The 18,801-nt window shown below is 47.0% G+C and overlaps 2 protein-coding genes across 3 annotated transcripts in view; both read left to right on the top strand.

Annotated features, from left to right (window-relative positions):
* The window catches only part of LOC137652295 (uncharacterized), a 133,190-nt gene that overhangs the window by 41,536 nt on the left and 72,853 nt on the right, over positions 1–18,801 (top strand). The gene's annotated exons all lie outside the window — the stretch shown is intronic.
* Positions 1–18,801, top strand: part of PIP4K (phosphatidylinositol 5-phosphate 4-kinase) — a 101,896-nt gene that overhangs the window by 24,231 nt on the left and 58,864 nt on the right. The window lies entirely within an intron of this gene.

Below are 18,801 nucleotides of genomic sequence, written 5' to 3'. Positions count from 1 at the left end.
CTACTGAACAAGTATGTAAGCAAAGTTAAGTTTGTTATGGAGACATCTGTGTCAGTCCTAGCAGGCACCAGACAAGGAGACTGGATGGTGTCAATAGATCTGCAGGACGCGTACTTTCACGTCCCAATTCACCCAAACTACAGAGAATTTCTGAGATTCGTACACCACACAACTACTTATCAGTTCAAAGCACTTTGTTTTGGACTGAGCACGGCTCCTTACGTTTTCACTCGAGTGGTGTCGATTGTGGCTTGCTGGTTACATCTGAAAGGGGTACGAATATCAATGTACCTGTACGACTGGCTAATCAGTGTCTGGAGGATCTACGAGTAACAATGTCCATCACGCAACAGCTAGGTCTGGTTGTAAATCTGGCCAAATCTCAACTGACGCTTTCACAAGACATCATCTACCTGGGGATGAGGATTCAGTCAGTGGTTTTTCGGGCTTTTCCAGCCCCGAAACGCATTCTGGAATGCTTAAGAAAGGTCAAGCACTTCCTAGACAGAAGGACCTACTCGGTGAGGGAATGGATGAGTCTGCTGGGGACCCTCTCCTCGATCGAGCAATTCGTTTCCCTGGGAAGACTTCATCTACGTCCACTGCAATTCTATCTGTCAAGATATTGGACAAGAGACCAAGGACTAGAGACGTGGATTCCGATTCCTCTGGGAATCAGGAATCAGTTGAGTTGGTGGGACGATCCCAACAAACTCCTAGAAGGCCTCGAACTTCAACAGAAGAACCCCGACCTAGTGTTGTATTCAGATGCATCAGACATGGGGTGGAGTGCAACACTGGGGAAGGGCGAGATCTCGGGTCTGTGGGAAGATTATCAGAAGGAATGGCATGTAAACGTTAAGGAACTAGTGGCCATTCATGTAGCACTAATGCACTTCCAGGAAGAAGTTCAGAACAAGTTAGTTCAGGTCAACGCAGACAACACCACAGCGTGGCCTACATCAGAAAACAGGGAGGCACTCGTTCGGATTCCCTTTACGAGGCAGCAAGAGATCTCCTACTGTGGGCAAAAGCTAGAAATATAACTGATAACCCGCTTCATAGAAGGGTAGAAGAATGTCAGAGCAGATCTTCTCAGCAGAGGAAGACAGGTTTTCACGACAGAGTGGACCCTACATCATGAGGTGTGCAGCAGGCTTAGAATCTGTGGGGAGAACCGTCAATAGAACTCTTTGTGACGCAGAGAACAAAGAGGTTACCAGTGTTTTGCTCTCCAGTCCCAGACCAGAAAGCAGTGGCAGTGGGGGCCTTCCTCATGGAGTGGGAAGGACTAGACATGTATGCCTTTCCCCCATTCAAGATCCTAGACAGAGTCTTGAAAAAGTACAGAGTTGAACAACCCCCACATGACCCTGATAGCCCCGTTTTGGCCCATGACACCTTGGATCACAGAAGTGATGGAGTGGCTAGTAGACACCCCAGAGCGTTACCTTGTCGGAACGATCTACTCAGACAGCCCCACACAGAGAGATACCATCAAAATCTCCTCGTTCTCAATCTAACTGCCTTTCGACTATTGAAAAGCTGGCAAGAGCGAAGGGCTTTTCGAGGGAAGCTGCAAGAGCTATCGCGAGAGCTAGGAGGACGTCCACAATCAAGGTGTACCAATCTAAGTGGGACGTGTTTAGAGAATGGTGCAGGATTAACAACATTTCCTCTTCCAGTACCTCTCTAACTCAACTGGCAGATTTTCTCTAGCATTTAAGAACACAAGAGTAGTTAGCAGTATCAACCATCAAGGGATACCGCAGCATGCTAGGCTCTCTCTTCCGTCACAGACATATTGATGTGTCAGGAGACAAGGATCTCTCGGACCACATACAGTACGATCACGAATTATGCGTGTTCGAATTATACAATTCCCCTCTTATGCGACCTCTATTTTTGAAAAATAAATTTTCTGTATCTGCGAAGCTGTTCAAAGTCTGCTAGTCAAGCACTACAAAATGTATCAAATCTATTGTCTTTTTAAGTATATTGGTAGCCCTAAATACGGTGATTTATAATAAATGTTACAAAACAATATTAACATTACATCTTATTAACATAATTTCATAATAAATAGCCTATTTAAGGATAAAATTCCACATCAACAATGAAATCAACAGTTAACTGTGTGAGTCCAGCTGACAAAATGTAAACAGAATTGTGGTTACGTTCTCGGCAATCTTTATCTTTCTCCAACCTTTCGGTAACTTTAATGGTAGTGTTAATGATGGTATATTAAAGCATTATTTTTGTTTAGTAAAGTATACTTGTTCCGTAACCGAAATACAAACCACGCTATTTACAAAGGGTTTACTTTTAGCGCAGCTGAAATGACGAGCCAATAGTTTTTAACGAGGGTTAATTACCCCCGCGCTAGTTAGTGGGGGGTGGGGAAGGGTAGCTTGCTACCCCTCCCCCCTCCACACACCGGTGACTTGCTTCACTTCACTTTTGGCTCGGCGGTGATCAGACGTGTCTGTTCATCGCCTTCGTGACAGCCTTTAATTTTCTTCTTTTTCTTTTTCAGCTTGTGTGATTGGTTGGAAGTTGACCTTCAGTTATTTTCTTTTATTTAATATGCGTACATGCCCTGGAGTTGCCGGCCGTACCTTGTGGACTTTCATGTCGGACGTGATTACGGATCCTCACACCCTCTGCCCTCAATGTCGGGGCCGACGGTGCGACCAGGATAACATGTGCCGTGAGTGCAGGGAGTGGTCTGCCTCCCAGTGGGAGAGGTTTGGCCGTCGGCGTAAGAAGAAGTCCAAGAGAGACCGTTCTCCTCCGGGGTTAGCCTTGAAGGAGGAAGGTTCTCGGGACTCTTCTTCCGCCGCCCAAACCTCCTCCGAAGCTCCCCCTCGTCCGCCTCCTAAGGAGAGTCGTCCGAGTGGGAGCGCAGGCCCTTGTTCTGTTTCCCTACCTTCGGTGGGGGGAGAGGGCGTCGCCTCCCATAGCGAGGCGGTTCCCCCCTCCTCCTCCGGGGGAGGTTATTGATAATAATACTTTATCCAGTGATGATCTGTTACAGATTTGGTCGTCCCCTGGGGCTTAAGGGCTTGCCCTCCAGGGTCGCTCTTATTGACCTTGTCTCGTTGGGGGCCGCTGTTAAACAGTCGCCGGTGTAGCGGAGGTAGACCCTCTGTCTATTGTCGACGTCGTGGTGACAGAGGCCTCCGACGTGGCTGGGCCTTCCGACGCAGGTGCTGTTGCTGGTGATGGTGCTCTAGGCTCTCCTCCTCCTTCCGTGCATCCTTCGAAGGGGGAAGTGAGTCCTTCGGTCTCGACTGCTGCCCAGCTTCCTTCTGAGAGAAGTGTTTTGAAGGAGACTCCCCTTCGGAGGACCGATGGTCCCGACGATCTCCCCCGAGGGCCCGCCTCCGCCGTAAGGCTCACCGCCCTTTTCGCCACAAGGGCCTCCCTTCCCCTTACAGGGGGACTAAGAGGCGCCTTTTTGGGTCTTCGTCCTCCTGGGGGGACTCTCCTCGTCAGCCTCAACCGATGAACCTCTCTGCAGACCTCTCACCATCTCCTGCCTGGATCTTCGCCTTCTGGAGAACTCGTCACCCGACGGGCAACGGTCCCTTCGGGCTAAGGGATTCTTCCCTTACGCGAGCAGGGCCAGCGCACAAGCGCTCTCCTGCTCGCCAGCGATCTCCTGCTCGCCAAGACTCTCCTGCTCGCCGACGCTCACCTGCTCGTCGGCTCTCTCCTGAGGTTCGCCCCCCCTCGCCAGCGCTCTCCTGCTCGTCAGCTCTCTTCCGAGCGTCAGCGCTCATTTGAGGACCATCGCCCTGCGGTCTCTGACCACCCTTTAGTTTCTGCTGAACTCCCTGCTCACCATCCACCTGGTCCTGTGGCTACGCAACATCGTGCTGCGCGTGTGTCAGAAACACATGTTCGCCAACGCGCCAGCGATCTTCCCGTTCCTGCTCGTGAACCTATCCTCTCACAGGACACGCGTCGACCTTCTGCTCGCCAGCGATCACCAGCTCGCCAGCGATCACCTTCACATGCTGCCCGCCATCGCACGAACCTGCATGATCGCCCGCTTACGCATGCTGCTCCTCATCGCAACACCCTGAACGATCGCCTTCCTGCGGATGCTGATCACCATCGCACCCTTTCTCGCGATCATTCACCTGCGCATAGCTGCTCGCCATCGCACAACCCTGCACGATCGCCCGCTTACGCATGCTGCTCCTCATCGCAACACCCTGAACGATCGCCTTCCTGCGGATGCTGATCACCATCGCACCCTTTCTCGCGATCATTCACCTGCGCATGCTGCTCGCCATCGCACAACCCTGCCACGATCGCCCGCTTACGCATGCTGCTCCTCATCGCACAACCCTGAACGATCGCCTTCCTGCGGATGCTGATCACCATCGCACCCTTTCACGCGATCATTCACCTGCGCATGCTGCTCGCCATCGCACAACCCTGAACGATCGCCCGCTTACGCATGCTGCTCCTCATCGCGCAACCCTGAACGACCGCCCTATTGCGCGCGATCATTCACCTACACATGCTGCTCGCCATCGCTTACCATCACGTGGTCATTATCGCCAGCGATCTTCTTCACCTACGCGGCAGCACGATCCCTCGCCGTCGCGCCATCGCTTGCGTTCGTCGCCTCGGACACGTGTTCATTTACCTGCCCACCCTCACGCCCACTCGCCTGCGCGCCCGCGCGACCGCTCGCCTGCGCGCCCCCCGCGCGACCGCTCGCCTGCGCGCCCGCGCGACCGCTCGCCTGCGCGCCACGCGCGACCGCTCGCCTACGCGACCGCTCGCCTGCGCGCCCGCGCGATCGCCCGCGCGATCACCCGCGCAACCATTCGCCTTTGCGCGACCGTTCACCCTCGCGCGACCATAGTTCGCGGCGAATTCCACAGCTGGTGGTAGCAGCAGGGACGCGTGCTCCTAGACGGCACTCGGGATCACCTCCATCCAAGCACAGGTTGGTATTGCAGGACGAGGACAGGTCATTACAGCATTCTTCCCCACCTTCTTTTCAGGCAGGTACCGTCGTGTCCACTCCAAAGGATCGCCCGATCCCTTTCACCTTAGCGAGGATTTCGGACTCTGTGTCCTTTGAGCAGCAGACTTGGTTTGGTCCGCTGGCACGGGCGTTAGTGAGGGTTATGAAACCAGCACTCGCCGGCCAGGGTAACAAACCAGCGGCTGTCTCTCCTACGCTGAAGAGAAAGAGAGGAGTGGACTTCGTGGTGACTTCCCCCTAGGGCGAAGTTGGTTCCCAAGAGGTCGGTCTCGAGGGTCCCCTCTCCTGCACGAGTACTCTCTCCTTCTCCTGTGGACGAGGCCTTTCCGTCCTCAGGTGAGTCCAGTGGACCGGTAGTCTTCCCCTCGGCACCAGGGGGGGAGACTTCGCTTCAGGCAGGAGAATCGTCTCGTGAGGAAGGGGCCCCTCGAACCTCGTTGTTGGGATCCTGTATCCCTCCTAGGAGGGAGCCCAAGGATTCCAAGACCATCCCTAAATCCTCTGCAAGGATTCGACAGGAACCCACGACTACCCAGGGGAATGTCCACGTATCACCCCAGGAAGAGATTCCTGGGGCAGGAGACTTAGCTGCCAGCCCGCAGGGAGGAGAACAGCAAGAGTCCGAACATGCCTTCTGGCAGGTCCTAAGCCTGATAAGGCAACTTAACAGTCTTACGGATCCAGTCATCCCCCCCCGTGAAGGCAAAGACACGATTCTGGATGAAGTGTTCGACGTTCGGAAGGCCCCTAAGACCAGTGCAGCTCTGCCCTGGTCTCGGGGGCTGAAGAGTGCCAGAGCTAGGGCCAATGCTCAGCTCGCACTTCTTGCCTCCTCCAGTCGTTCCACTGCCGGGAACAAACTCATCCCTCCTCCTCGCCTTCAGCAGAGGAGGTATTTCGAGATCCTGGGTGAGCACAACCTCGCTCTTCCTCTCCATCACTCTGTGGAGGAGCTGGCGAAGGGAGTTCCCTTGGAGAAACTCTCTGCCCGGCAGGTGTCGTTCTCGGCGGCAGAGATCCTTAACCACGAGAAGGTCGCTAAGTGTGCCATGCAGGCCACTTCGTGGCTGGACTTCTGGTTAGGATCTCTGGGCATCCTATTGCGATCTGAGGACTTGTCCAAGAAGACCAATAGGAAGGCCCTAGAGACCTTCTTGCTCTCGGGCACCCGCTCCATCGAGTTCTTGGCGCACCAGGTTACCACCCTGTGGGCCAACTCGGTGTTCAAGCGTCGCGATGCTGTGTCCGAGAGATTCCATCCGAAGGTCCCCGCCGTAGATGTGTGTAGGCTCCCACATGCCTCCCTCCTGGGGGAGAGCCTGTTTGAGCCTCAAGACTTGGAGCGAACGGCTGAGAGGTGGAGGAAATCCAGCACGGACTCCCTCCTCCACAGGGCCCTTACAACTCGGCCCTATAAGCCTCCAGCCCCGCCACAACAGCAGCAACAGCCTCGTAAGGCTCCAAAACAGGCACCGGCAGCTAAGAAAGTGGTGTCTAAGCCCCAGCCCTTTCCAGCCAAGGTCAAGAGGGGTGGTAAGTCCTCCAGGGGAGGCAAGACTTCTAGGGGTGGCGGCCGCGGCCGCAAGCCCTAGGGGTGGCAGTCCCCCTGCGTGTCCACCTGTGGGGGGATGCCTTCAGCGTTGCGTCCGCAGGTGGCAACATCTCGGGGCCGATGCTTGGACGATCTCAGTGATCGGCCAAGGTTATCGCATCCCGTTCACGTCATCTCAACCTCCCCTGACAGCGAATCCAGTGTCGTTGAGCTCCTATGCCATGGGATCGGCAAAGGGGCTGGCCCTTCAGGCCGAAGTCAAGACCATGTTCGAGAAGGGTGCTCTCCAGGAGGTCGTGGACGGCTCTCCAGGCTTCTTCAGTCGACTCTTTCTTGTAAAGAAGGCTACTGGAGGCTGGAGACCCGTCATCGATCTCTCGGCTCTGAACAGGTTTGTCAAACAAACCCGGTTCAGCATGGAGACAGCAGACACGGTCAGACTTGCGGTGAGACCACAAGACTTCATGTGTACACTGGATCTAAAGGATGCGTACTTCCAGATCCCAATCCATCCGTCTTCCAGGAAGTACCTGAGATTCTGCCTAGACAACAAGATCTACCAGTTCAAGGTGCTGTGTTTCGGTCTCTCCACAGCTCCTCAGGTGTTCACCAGAGTGTTCACCCTGATTTCGACTTGGGCGCACAGGAACGGCATTCGTCTCCTTCGTTACCTAGACGATTGGCTGATCCTAGCAGACTCGGAGTCGACCCTTCTTCGACACCGAGACAGGCTTCTAGATCTTTGCCAGGATCTGGGGATCGTGGTAAACCTCGAGAAGTCCTCTCTGCAGCCGTCCCAACGACTGGTTTATCTAGGCATGCTAATAGACACCAATCTCCACAAAGCCTTTCCATCAGACGACCGGATAGCAAGGCTGAGGAGGGTGGCGGAACCTTTCCTCAGGCGAAAAGAACTCCCCGCCCAATCGTGGTTGCGTCTCTTGGGCCACCTATCCTCCCTGGCCCGTCTGGTTCCAAACAGCCGCCTCAGGATGAGATCCCTTCAATGGCGGCTCAAGTCCCGGTGGAATCAAGGATCCGATTCCCCGGACACTCTGATCCCAATGGGGTCTCTGGAACAGACGGACTTGCGGTGGTGGCTGGCCGACGAGAACCTGCGAAAGGGAGTGAGTCTTCTCGTCCTTCCCCCGGAATTGACTCTGTTTTCGGACGCGTCAAAAGAAGGGTGGGGGGCGCACGTTCTGAACCAGAGGGCCTCAGGCCTTTGGTCAGAATCAGAAAAGTGCCTACACATCAACCTGCTAGAATTGAAGGCCGTCTTTCTGGCCCTTCAACAGTTCCAACGGTTCCTGGCGGGTCACTCCGTGGTGGTGATGAGCGACAACACCATGGTAGTGGCTTATATCAACAAGCAGGGAGGCACTTTTTCGCAACAGCTATCCCATCTTGCAGTAGAGACTCTGAGGTGGACCGAAACCCACTCGATAACACTATCAGCTCGCTTCAATCCTGGCAAGAGGAATGTGCTCGCCGACAGTCTGAGCAGGGCTTCGCAGATAGTGAGTACCGAGTGGTCTTTGGATCCTCAGATAGCCAACAAAGTCCTGACTTTGTGGGGTTCCCCGACGGTGGACTTGTTCGCGACAGCCTTGAACTTCAAGCTGCCCCTGTACTGCTCACCAGTCCCGGACCCCAAGGCACTCTGGCAAGATGCTTTCCAGCAACGGTGGGACAACATCGACGTGTACGCCTTCCCACCATTCTGTCTGATGAGAAGGGTGCTCAACAGGACCAGACTATCGGTCAACTGTTCCATGACTCTAGTAGCTCCGCTATGGCATCACGCGGAATGGTTTCCGGACCTTCTGCAACTCCTGACGGAACTCCCAAGGGAGCTTCCTCCACAACACGAGCTTCTCAGACAACCCCACTCCGGTGTCCCTCACAGGGCCGTAGCCTCGCTTCGGCTTCACGCCTGGAGACTATCCAGCGTCTCCTCGCGGAGAGAGGCTTTTCGCAACAGGTTGCGGAGAGAATGTCTCGGCACCTGCGAAGGTCCTCTGAGGGAATCTACCAAGCGAAGTGGAGAGTCTTTTGTGGTTGGTGTCGTGGAAGGGGTATCTCTCCACTCGATGCCACTATTCCAGCAATAGCGGACTTCCTTGTGTATCTGCGAGAAGAAATGCGCCTTTCTGTCTCGGCAGTGAAAGGCTATCGCTCAGCCTTAAGCTTGGCCTTCAGATTGAAGGGCGTGGATATTTCTTCATCGCTAGAACTCTCTTTACTCATACGTAGCTATGAGCTTACCTGCCCCCAGTCGGAAGTGAGACCCCCTCCTTGGAACGTGGTTCGAGTTCTCAGGTCTCTCAAGAGACCTCCCTTCGAGCCATTACGCCAGGCCTCCGATCGCCACCTGTCTTGGAAGACGGCTTTCCTACTCGCCTTGGCCTCGGCCAAGCGAGTTAGTGAACTTCATGGTCTCTCGTACGACATCGCCCATTCAAGGGGATGGGGGGAGGTAACGTTCAGGTTCGTCCCTGAGTTTGTGGCCAAGACTCAGAATCCTGGAGTGCCGGATCCTCGGTTCGACTCTTTCAGGATCGCGAGTCTCCGTTCTGTAACAAACGACCCAGACCAGCTGCTACTATGCCCAGTGAGGTGTCTGAGGTACTACTTGAAGAGAACGGCTGCAGTCCGTCCTCATGTGCGAGCTTTGTTTGTGAGCACAGGCAGGACAAAGAGGAGGGTCACAAGGAACACCATCTCTGCTTGGATTCGAAGGGTTATCCACCATGCCCTGAATCCTGACCCTCCTCCGTCACGTCGCCCTCGGGCCCACGATGTCAGGGGTATTGCTACATCCCTGGCCTTCAAGAGAAACTTCTCTGTGATGCAGGTACTTCAAGCGGGGGTCTGGAAGCGTCAAACGACCTTCACAGCCCACTACCTGCAAGACGTGACCCACAGGAGCCTCGATACGTTCTCTATCGGCCCTGTGGTGGCTGCACAACAGCTGGTCTAACCTCAGGCTCCTTTTTGGACAAGTAGCAGTAGGTTGAGGGCGTTGTTACCCGGTCTTAGTCTGTGTGAATGAAAGAGTATGTCTGACCCTTACTTCTTTCTTCATTCTCCCCTCTCTTGGGGAAGCAGCATCCTGGTCCTCGCATAGCTGACCTCGACCTCTGCAGGTAACCCATGCTTCTTTGTGCTCCTAGTATTAAGCTCAATACTGTTGCGTCTCCCATACCCTGACGAGGTGGTATGGGGAACGTCCTATCCTAGAATTCCTATCTGAAGGTCTCAAGGTCAACTTCATAGGACGAGTCACACTCTCCTCCTCACACTACTTATGTAGGCCACTCGTTCCTAGCGATGCTAGGAACCTGTGAGGTACGGGCTCCCTCTCTCTAGTGCTGCTCACTAAGGGATCGAGCCCCCGGGCAAGCCGAAGTCAGTAAGGCTGGGGGCTTTCCACCCTTCCTAAGGGGTAAGTCACCCTTTGTAAATAGCGTGGTTTGTATTTCGGTTACGGAACAAATGACAAATTCGAAGATAATTTGTATTTTTCCTAACCATACAAACCTTAGCTATTTACACATATGTGCCCGCCATCCCTGACCCCCAAGTCAAGTCCTACCTCTAAGTGAAGTGAAGCAAGTCACCGGTGTGTGGAGGGGGGAGGGGTAGCAAGCTACCCTTCCCCACCCCCCCGCTAACTAGCGCGGGGGTAATTAACCCTCGTTAAAAACTATTGGCTCGTCATTTCAGCTGCGCTAAAAGTAAACCCTTTGTAAATAGCTAAGGTTTGTATGGTTAGGAAAAATACAAATTATCTTCGAATTTGTCATATTAAAGCTTTATTTTTCCCTTCGGCTGTTTAAGGTTTTCACGAGTAGACTGGGTTCGTTTATCAGCAGTGAAAAGCCTAAACTTCGGTAACGAGTCGACAATATTTTGTCATACTTTAAACAGTATACATTTGATTTGCAAAGATTGGTTTTGTAGAGTACACGGTATAATTATAAAAATATCTCTCTCTCTCTCTCTCTCTCTCTCTCTCTCTCTCTCTCTCTCTCTCTCTCTCTCGTGTGTGTGTAAGAAATAAAACCTTAGTTCACATTTGGCAACCTGAGTTTAAGAATGAAATTAACATGACTATTGATAGATGTGGTGATCAATTCCTCGCTTCAGGAGGTACACGAAACAAAAACACGGCATTCGATTACAACAGCTGATTCTCTCTCTCTCTCTCTCTCTCTCTCTCTCTCTCTCTCTCTCTCTCTCTCGCTCTCTCTCTCTCTCTCTCTCTCTCTCTCTCTCTCTCTCTCTCTCTCTCTCTCTATACAATACTTACAAATAGATGAAGAAACCAAAATCGTGTTTCTTAAAGTGTCAATTAAATACGAAACGAAAAAATTATACCGTGTATACATCCATTTCAATCATAGCTTAAAATACGGTATCCGATTTCATCAGCAAACCACCACTTTTTAGGAAACATCATTTTATTTTAGAAAATTGCTACTCTTTAAATAGTTAATTGCGCTTTAAGAAAACATGTGCATTTGTTTTTGAATTTCGGGTGTGTTTTAAAAATCGAGTATTGCTGACTTCTTTTTGTTTTACTTCTGGCTGTGATCAGATCAGCTGATGTCTAGTTGCCGCTCTTGGGAGCGTACGAATACAGTAACAAAGTATTGTTTATACCATTTCTTAACTTATTCAAACCATCTATACAGTTAGTTAATATTACATAAGCACCAATGTGTTTTAATCTATCATATTTTTTGTTTAGTACACACACACACACACACACACACACACACACACACACACTCTCTCTCTCTCTCTCTCTCTCTCTCTCTCTCTCTCTCTCTCTCTCTCTCTCTCTCTCTCTCTCTCTCTCTCTCTCTCTCTCTCTTGTTAGGCTACCTTTCGCTACCTCTCATTTTTTTACCTCTATCTCTCAAACAAATGAAATCTTTGTGGCTTCACAAAGTATTAATTATATTAAAAATCAGTCATGATTAAATTTTCCTCACTTTCTCCAAACTCGCACCATCTCTGTCACATCAAACGTTATAGCGGTAACTTATTGTTCAATGACTTTAAAACCCGGCCTTGTACTTTCTTCTTTTACTTTTTTTCTGATGGTTCCATAATTGAGGTGGGTACAAGTTGACTTATAACTGAAGTTGGGAAAAGTATTTTGGATTTGAAATGGACAATTATCTTTTGTAACAGTTTAGAATTATCGTAAATTATCATTCTGTCATTAGCGGCAGTTTGTTATTGTTGATTAAACGCTAAAAGAAAAAAAACAATTTCCTGCTTTGCTACGTATATAGGAATTTATATAGATACGGTAAATAATATTTGTAATAACATATTTATTAAAAGCTTTTATTTATCACTTTCATCATGGGCGTTTAATGCCTTCGTTTGTTTATTATGATCGAAGATGGAGCGTACAGTAAACGAATGGAAGGTTTCCATTTCAGGCGGCGTCATAAAGAAAAATACTATATAAATGGCATTCATTTTATTTATTTGGAAGTTCTAAGAAAAATTAAGAACATTGATAATAACAAAATCAACATATAATCAATACTTGGTAAGATTGCCGTCGATGCAAAAACTAACCCTTATACAGATGTGTAAATGCGTCTGTTTCTTCGTTATGATCAGAGATAAACGTAAAAAAAACTTTGGCTGTTTTTTATTGTGCTTTTTGGCGTGTTTAGGAAACGCATGATATAAAATTGCCTTTATTTTGATAATTCTGAATTTTCAATGATTCAACAAAAGCTAGTCTATAGAGTGATGTAACGGGAAATATACGGTGTTTACACCCATCCTCGTTGTAATTTTAACCTTTTTCGAGTTATTAGAACTTTAAAGTATATTAAATGTTTGATTTATCCACAAGAACAATTTGATATTATAAAAAAATATAGTATAGTACATCGAAAGTATTGGAAATGGGTAGTAAACACGTTTGAATAGGCAAGTTGCTGGTTGCCATGGCCCCAATGGAATTATTTCAGTTTGTTGTGTGTTTCGAAATACTGTATGCGATTTTCCATTTATGCGAGGTCATTGATCGACCAAATTCTCGCATAATTCGGGACCCTACTGTAAAATCTTTTGAGACCGTTAAGAGGAAGGACAACCCAACCCCCTCTTGGAATTTGGATGTAGTCCTGATGTTTTTAACCTCGTGCAGACTTGAACCTCTCGACAAGGCTTCATGGAAGGATCTTACTAAGAAGACCCTACTCCTGGTTGCGTTGGCTACAGCCAAGAGAATAGGAGAATTGCAAGCCATTAGCAAAAAGGTGGGTTTCAATGGAGATAATGCAGTCTGCTCTCTACAGCTAGGTTTTCTCGCCAAGAACGAGAATTCTTCGCGACCATGGCCCAGATCCTTTACCATTCCAGGGTTATCTCACTTAGTAGGATGGGAAAAGGAGAGAGGCCTTTGTCCAGTGAGAGCCCTAAAATTTTATCTGCAGAGGACTAAAAACCTGAGAGGACAGGCAGATAACTCATGGTGCTCGGTAAAGAAGCCTTCGTTATCCTTGTCAAAGAATGCACTGGCGCTCTTCATTAAGGATTTAACAAGGGAAGCTCACCAGAACTGTGACGAGAAAAGCTTTCCAATCCTCAAGGTCAAACCACATGAAGTAAGAGCTGTGGCGACTTCTATGGCTTATAGACACAATAAGTCTATGAAATCAATTTTGGAGGCAACATTCTGGCGAAGTAAGTCGATCTTCGCAGATTGTTACCTTAAAGAGGTACAGACCCAATATGAGGATTGTTGTTCCCTGGGTTCGTATGTTGCCTCCGGCGTCGTAGTTGGAGAAGGTACTACTGCCTCTAACCTATAACCTTTTATTATATACCCTTGCCTTTTTCTTGAATTTTATATCGCAGGTTGTCTGTGAAGGTTGTTGCAACCTTCCACAGTCTGGGATGCAAGTTTAAGTTAGTTTTTATGGTGTGTGTTTTTAGTGTATTTTTGGGTCAGGTGGTCAGATTATTGTCCATGGCTATGCCAGGATAGCAAGGGTGGTGGTCTAGTCATGTTAAGGTCAAGGACCGTGTGGCAGCCCCACAGAGACTTTTACAGCCCCCTGGGTGGATCGCTGGGTCTCTCAAGGAACACAGGCAAATGAGGCAGGATAACTATGAAGCCAGCTTCCTTTTCAGGTAGGAACCAGATTATTGGTACAGCTAATTTGTAGCGGTTAATAATTACTGTATACGAATCCCTGAGGGGGTTGCAGTTTTCTAACCCACCACCAATGGTGTCAATCAGCTATATATATGTAACTACCAGGGAAGTTACATATTTAAAAATGGTATTTTCATTTTAGAATAAATTTTTAAATATACTATAAAAGGGCCCTCCCTCCTCCCCTCTGAAAACAGGGGCATGGAATTTCTGAGGACAAATGGGAATGGTTCCAGGTACCTGGTTAGAGGGCGCACAGGTATGATCACCTGGCCACCTGTCGGCGATTGCTGCAAATTTTGAATTTCTGCCGTGCGCGCGACGAATCGGCGGGATTAAGCTTTATATATATAACTACCAGGTAAATATATTTAAAAATTTATTTAAAAATGAAAATACCATTTTTCCAGGGTGCTATATCTCATCTGAGTATCATTCAATTCCTTTGAAATACACTGAATAGGTAGAACAGGGCCATCAGTTTCTAGTCTTTGACCTAATATGGCTCCCATCGCATATGAAGATGCATTAGTTTGAATAATGTATGGCCACGATCCATTAACGTGATACAGTTTTATATCACTACTTGAGGCTAATTTCAGGTCATGAAAGCATTTCATGTAATGCTTGTTCCAAACTAATTTATTTGGAGAGTCATTCTTGAGCATACCATACAACTGACAGGTTTTCTCTGCAAAATTACACAAATAGTTTCTATAATAACTACCTAAACCAAGGAAAGATTGGAGTCTCTTCTTTGACTCTGGTAAATCTAGGATGGCTTGAATTTTCTCAGACTGGGGAGAAATGTAGTTTTCACCCAGGGTTTGACCCCCAAAAAATCAATTTCTTCTGTACAAAAATAAGACTTCTTTAGATTTACTTTAAGATTAGCAGACCTCAACGTGTTTTAAACACTTATTCTAGATACTTAAAGTGCTTGGAAAGAGTTTCTGTAGCAATTTGAATGTTATCTAAAAATGTGAAAATGTTAGGGTGATCAGGAAAGAGAACTCTCATAAGTCTAGAAAATTCAGCTGGTCCATTTGATATTCCGTATGGTAAAACTTTAAACTGGAATAATCCCAATTCAGTCATGAATGCAGTGTATTTGTGACTCTCTTTTGACAGGGGAATCTGGTAAAACCCATTCTTCAAATCAATTACAGAATAAAACTTACATTGAGGGATGTGAGCAAAGACTGACTTGGTGTTATTGATAGGTTTTCTATCTTTGACTAACTTACTATTTAAAGATCTATAGTCAATGAGTATTCTTATCTTATCCTTGTCCATTTTGGAACGATAATAGAGGGACTGGAATAATCAGTTACTGGGCTCAATGAGATTATTTTCAATCATTTTGTCAAGCTCAGCTTTAAATTTATGCTAGTGGTACAGAGTAAGCATTCTTTTTGACTGGGGTGGGATTTTTCAATTGAATAGAGTGAGTTAAAATATCAGTCGTAGTTGGGGAGGTAGAAAATATATCTGAATACTCCGTTATCAAACTATCCACCTCTGCTTGTACAGAAGGGTTTTCACAATGCTTAAACACATTCTCTTACGAGAATCAATCATGGGCATATAGCTAGTACAATTGATCATATTACTACATAATGCAGAACTATTAACATCAGCATCCTTGCCGGGTACATTATTCGAATCAGGTTGAACAACATTGTCATTTGAGTTAGAATTATTTTGAGAATGTTCATTATACAATTTTGAGAGATCAATGTGATATGACCTGATTTGGCCATTAATTTCAATTGAGTAATTTTTATTAGATGAACATCCAACCACATTGTAAGGTCCATGCCATCTTAGTTTCATTTTAGATTTTGTATTTGGCAAGGTTTTCATGAGAGCTTTATCCCCAATTTCAAGTTTTCTACCTTTAGGTCGAGGATCAAGTTTAGCCTCATTAGCTAATTGAGAATCAATTGCAATAGAATGTGCCTGACGTTTGTCATTTTCACTATTTAATCTTGTGTTTACAACAAACTCTTCAACATTTACTCTATCCAAAACAGGTGAGTCCACTCTTGAATTCAAATCTTCACCTTGATAACTATATACTAGATCATAATGTGAAAACCTAATACTCGATCTAACTGTATAGTTATAAGTAACAAGAGCTTATTAATCAACTCATCCCATGATTTAGCATCATCTAAACAGGAATGTTTAATCATATCTGAAAAGGTTAAATTAAACCTTTAGCAAATCCGATTAGATTGAGGATGTCCAGGGGATGTATTAATCAAATTGATGGCATGTTTCTTACAGTAATCCTTGAAAAACTTACTCAGAAACTGACATCCATTATCACAGTAATCCTTGAAAAACTTACTCAGAAACTGGTGTCCATTATTGGTAGTTATCTGCTTTGTAAACCCGTATTCATAAAATATGAAAATTGGCTAGCTTCTCTAAACATTTTTTAGCTTTTAGAGTTTTAACAGGGTTTGCATTTGCAAAATGTATTGCAACACCAACAATGGTGAGTAAATAATTGTTTCCAGAATAACTAGTCTGAAAATGTGTAACAAAGTGTATACAAATATGAGCAGATGGTACATCTGTTAATTCAATCAAATCTGAAGGAACACGTTTATGGGGTCTAACTGTTGTGTCATACTGACATGCATCACATCTATTCACATAATCTTGAATTTCTTTAAACCTGTTTGGGAAATAAAAGTTCCTACTTATAGTTTTGGCCACTGCCGTGTAACTTAAATGTCCACTGTTATCATGATAATGTTTTCAGAAAATAGGAAATTACAGACAGTCCCAACTGACGAACACAAAAGGGACCGAGATTCTGTTCGTAAGCTGGATTGTTCGTAAGTCGTTAGTGTGAAATTTTGGTCTAGGGTAGGCGTAACCTAACTCAGATGTCTACGATTTTCAGCCGTAGAAGTCAACAAATAGCCCCATTTCATATAAAATAGGTTATTACAAATATTTTACTTTATCATATTACAGTAGTCTGTATAATACTGTAAAGTTCAGTACAGTATGTTGTTTTATTATCCTGTACTGCACACTACATAATAGAAACTTGCACAAACAATCGGCCATACATATGCACAGCATTTCTGAATCAGCTGACTTAAAGTAAAATCGTAGTAAATATAGTGTACTGTACATTTAGTACAGTACTGTACATTAATTCCTTTTTAAATAAATGTACTGAAAGCTATTTTATTGTTCCATTACCCATTTTTTTTTTGCTAGAAACTTATGTAAACAAGCGTCCATTTGCATTATGTACTGTACTGTAATGTTTACCTTTTCACGCTGATCAAATCAGCTGACTTGTACCGTACTGTATTTACTGTATGTAACAGTACTGTGCATTTAACTGCTTCATGGTTGTTTTGGTATTGTTAAATAAAATGCAGAAGGTTAGTTTACTGAATTTTTTTATTTTAATTTTGACCGACGGAATCATTCTTTGTAGAGTATACGTCACGTATCTTGTGACGTCATGTATTTGGCGGAAGCGCGCTGACAAACCGAATGATTTCCTTTCATTATGTTGCCGAGTAATCTTATTACAGCATTCCCATAATCGAAACACCGCGTAACGATATCAAATGTTTTAATGGTCTGTATCATTAGTTATGAGATTAGTACAACTTACCGTAAAGTTAAGAAAAGAAAGTCTGATGACGTTATATTTCTCCTGGCGGAAGGCGAGAGGCAAATCAAGTGATTTTCTTCCGATCTGTTTACTATTCCATAATCGAAACATCGAATAAGAATATAAAGAATTTTTTAATAATTTTCAAAGAAATATGAAGATTTAACTGCATTAGAAATCAAAATACTGAGAGAGAGAGAGAGAGAGAGGAGAGAGAGAGAAGAGAGAGAGAGAGAGAGAGAGAGAGAGAGAGAGAGAGAGAGAGAGAGAGAGAGGGAGGGGGGGGGGGGGGGGTGCGTATTCCGTGTATAACTAATAATGTCTATCAACGAACTGTATGGAAAATGTGATACCCTATATATTGGCGCTGTTGTAATATTCACTATGAAGAGATTTCGAATATCAAGAAAATTATATAAATCAGTGTTATTCGTACAATACAGCTCCTGCCGAGTCGTTCCGTGCGCGACGACTTCATGGTACTGGCGTGTTCTAACCAGCAAGGGACGCATTTTCATACCTTCGCATCTTGCAGTAGAGATACTGAGATGATTTGAGATCCTCTCAATACCACCATCGGCTCGCTCATTCCGGGCAGAGGAATGTTCTCTCCGACTATCTGAGCAGAGCCTCGTAGAGAGAGTACCTGGGGGTCTTTGGCCTTGAGTAACCAGCAAGTCCTGGCCTGGGGGACCTGATCGCGACAGCTTGGAACCTCAAGCTTCCGCTGTTCTTCCCCCCAGTCTCAGACCCCAAGACTCTTTGGCAAAATGCATTCCGGTGATGGTGGGACAACATCGACGCCTGCGTCTTCCCTCCTTTGTTGTCTGTTGAGAATGGGTCTCAACAAGACCAGGTTATCTGTCAACCTTTCAGTGGCCCTGAGAGCTCCACTGGGACTATACGCAGAACGGTTTCCGGACCCTCTGCTTCCCCTGACGGAACTCCCGGGAGAGCTTCTCCCACGGCACAGGCTACTCAAACAACCACACTACAACATCTTTCACGAGCTGGGGCGTCGCTTCGGCTTCATGCCTGGAGACACTACGCCTCCTCCTCAAGAAGAGACAACCCGCTACAGTCGCGGGGCGGAGGTCGCGTCATCTGCGATAGTCATCCGCAGGGGTCTTCCAAGCGAAGTGGAGAGTCTTCTGTGGTTGGTGTCGTGGGAAATATACCTCTTCCCTTGAGGCCTCTTCTCCAGCAATAACGAACTTATTGCTTTTCGGTGGGAGGAAACTCCTTTCCGCTCTCGGCAATGAAGCCTGTCGCTCAGCCTTTCCCTGACCTTCAGGCTGAAAGGAATAACTTTTTCCTTCCCGCTGGACCTTTCTTCGCTCATGTGAAGCTGCGAACGTCCCTGCCCTAGTCGGAGTGAGACC

This window comes from Palaemon carinicauda, chromosome 13 (assembly GCF_036898095.1).
Source record: "Palaemon carinicauda isolate YSFRI2023 chromosome 13, ASM3689809v2, whole genome shotgun sequence".
Classification (NCBI taxonomy): Eukaryota; Metazoa; Arthropoda; class Malacostraca; order Decapoda; family Palaemonidae; genus Palaemon; species Palaemon carinicauda.
Note: the sequence above shows the minus strand (reverse complement) of the source record. Positions and strands in the feature narration are given on the sequence as shown.